This window comes from Zingiber officinale, chromosome 8A (assembly GCF_018446385.1).
Source record: "Zingiber officinale cultivar Zhangliang chromosome 8A, Zo_v1.1, whole genome shotgun sequence".
Lineage (NCBI taxonomy): Eukaryota > Viridiplantae > Streptophyta > Magnoliopsida > Zingiberales > Zingiberaceae > Zingiber > Zingiber officinale.
The window spans coordinates 59,967,933-59,971,480 of NC_056000.1; positions in this window are offsets into that span (position 1 = coordinate 59,967,933).

Here is a 3,548-nt window from a genome sequence, read left to right on the forward strand (position 1 = left end):
CTCTTCTATGCTTAAAATTCTTCATTTTACTGTCATAATTTTACTTAACTTTGAACCGTATTGCCATAATAAAAAAGGGGAAGATTGTTGGTGCGGGAAGCATCCGACAATCAAACCTATGTTTTGATTATGTCAAAGAGATCAAAGTTAAGGTGTTTTGTTTTCTGATGTGTTGAATGAGCTTTGCAGGAAATGTCCTAAGAATACTTAGGCAAAAGTTCTAGCTGCGTTTAGGCAAGTGAAAAACCCTAGGGGGCGGTAACCCTAGGTCATAGGGGGTGGTAACCCTATGCGGAAAACCTTGGCAGGTCGAGGTCTTCGGGCAAAAATCCTAGGGGGCGGTAAACCTAGGTTGAAATCCTGGTGTCGCGAACCAGGTGGAAGACTAGATGGGTCGTGGACCGGACGTCCAGCATGAAGATCGGAAGACTCGAGCACCGAGCAAAAGTTCAGTTGGTTGGGAGGACCAGACTGGCATCGGGTAATCTCTCCTGAGGGGAGTCGGTGAGGATGCGTTCCCCGGAAGAGAGAACAGTAGGCGTCGGTTCGACCTAGGGTTTCCGATAGGAAATCGGAAGTCAGAACCGGATAGTCAGATGATTATCAGACTTTATATTTATGATATTATGTGCTAACTTTGTGTTACAGGGTATCTTTTGCACTAATGTATCTTGCAGGTACAAAGGAACAACCTTAAGCCTAAGATGAACAGTGTTTGAGGCGCCTCCATGGAGCTTGGAGGCGCCTCGGGTGCAAAGATGAGCTGTTTGCGCAGAGGAGCTGGAGGCACCTCCATGGAGCATGGAGGCGCCTTGGACTGCTTCTTGGAGGCGTCTCCATGGGGCATTGGAGGTGGCCTCAGGCGGATAAGTTGCAGCAGCTGAGGCTTATCGACAGCGACGAGGTCAGGATAAAGGTTTAGGTTTGAGGCGCCTCCATGGGGCATTGGAGGCGCCCTCAACAAGCTACTTAAGAGGACTTCGACCAGCAGCTAGAGATATCAGATTCCAAGCGACCTTTCTGCAACCGACTGCTAACGAGAAGTTCCGACGAAGCTACAACTTGACGCCGACGACCTGAAGTTTTATTTCTGCCATTTCTTTTGTCGTCGGTATATTTATTTGCTATTTATTGTACTTCATTTGTAAATCCTTTATGATATTAGTTGTCGCCCAACGTAAACACTCAACGAGCGTGGGCCTTGGAGTAGGAGTCGCCATAGGCTCCGAACCAAGTAAATATCTTGTGTCTCTCTGTGGTTGTCTCTTATTTTATTCCGCTGCGTTTGATAAAGTTTTAAATCATAAACGAATTAGCCATAAGCGCTATTCACCCTCCCCCTCTAGCGCGATCTCAATCCAACATAGTTACCTTAGATACTCAACTTCAAACAAGTGTCCTAAGGTCATGCCGAGTTATTTCGGAACATACATTCAAAAGGGACAATAATCTATGCATTTATCTAATGAAAATTCAAGTTCATGCTTAGATTTAGATAGATAGCAATATATCCAATTCAGAAATGAGATCTACGCATACAGAAATGCAATCTAGATAGATAAATTCATGTTCATAAAGCAAGTTTTCTTACAAGTATTTCATCAAACAGAACAAGTGCATACAAGCTTCATCAAACTAGGAAATTGGCAATTCCATAGAGTTTACATCATCTAAATATTACAATTACTTCCTATGTCCTAGAATAGTATAAATCTACTACATAATAGCTAAAAATGCAATTCAAAGACTCATAATAATATAAATCCAACACAAGAAAGAGGAAATCTTATCCTTTGATGTCGAGTCAAACCTTTGGATGCAGATCTTGACTTCCCGACGAGGATGGAGCAGTAGAACGGTCTTAGATCATCCAGATGATGCCTCTAGATGCAAGAATTTGACCTAGATGGTCTCCTCTCATTCACTAAGCTTCCTCCCCTAGCAAGGGGATGAAGTGCCCCTTATATAGAAGTGGGGCACAAGGTGGTCGTGCCTAGAGACACGACCTAGCCGCTCCATGGCCGTCTGGCCGTGCCAAAACTCCTGTTCCAACTTGGCTCTGGTCAAAATAGCTTGGTCGTGTCGTTTGGCATGGCCAAAGCTTCCTCTAGTTTTTGGTTGTGCCAATAGCGCTACCAGAACAGAATATGCTCTGTTCATCTCTTCTAGGTCGTGCCTTTTGGCATAGCCTAATCGTCAAACCTCTATTTTCTGGAGGCATGGTCGTGCCTCAAGGCGCGGCTAGGTCCAGTTTTGCTCTGGAAGTTGGCATAGACAAGCTCTTGGCCGTTCCTTTTGGCACGACCAATTCTTTAAAACTGGAGATTTTCTAGCTTTTGGATAGAGCTGTCAGACGGGCCAACCCGTGGCGGGGTGAGCCGGCCCGTGGCGGGCTAATCATTTGGCGGGGCGAGGCGGGCCAACCCGCCAACTTGGCGGGTTGGGAAATTTCCAACCCAACCAATTCTAAGGCGGGTTGCGGGTTTGGCGGGCCAACCCGCGGGCCCATCAAAAATTTTTTAAAAAAATAAAAAAATATTTCATATCTTCAACATTTTACTTCGAAAAAGTTTTCTACAATTAAATATATACATAAACATGTATTTTAAATATAAATAAACACAAACGAGTACTTATGTTGGATGAAAAGTACTATTTTTATTTCAAAATTATAACAAAGAAAGATAATAAATTGACCTAAAACTTAATTTACATGTATTTTTCAACCCGCGGGTCAACCAGCGCGGGTCGCGGGCCTAGGCAGGTCGGCCAACGACGGACTTGGGTTGATAAAATTCCAACCCAACCCTCTTAAATTGTTTGGCGGGGCGGGCCAACCCAACGGGCCCAACCCAAATTGACGGCTCTATTTTTGGAGGCATGGCTTGGGGGTGTAAATGAGCCAAGCCGCTCGTGAGCTATTCGGGTCTCAGCTTGAAAAAAAAGTTCGTTTGAGTTCGTTCAATTAAGTTAACGAGCCGAGCTCAAGCTTGATTTCGAGCTTGAAAACATTATCAAGCCGAACTCGAGCTTAACAGTATTTGGTTCGTGAGCTCGCGAACATGTTCGTTTAGAGGCTCACGAATGTGTTCGTTAAGAGACTCATATATATATATAAAATTAAATATCACATAAATAATAAATATAATAATATATTATTAATTATTATAGCTAATTATTTTAAACGAGCTCGAACTTAACTCGTTTAATTTTTAAACGAGCTTTTTTCGAGCCGAGCTCGAGCTAAGCTTGTTTAATTTTTAAACAAACTTTTTTTGAGCCGAGCTCGAGCCGAACTCGAACTATGTAAGTTTATTACGAGCTGAGCTCGAGCTTAAGAAACTAAAGCTCGAATCGAACTCAAGCCGAGCTTGAGCTTAGGAATAATGAACCGAGCCCGAGCTCGAGCCTCTTACTGTTCGGCTTAGTTCAGCTCAGTTACAACCTTAGGCACGACCATGCCTCAGGGCACGTCCAAGCCCAACTCTGCTTTGGAGGTAGGCACGGGCAAGCTCTTGGTCGTGCCTTTTGGCATGACCAAAGCCATG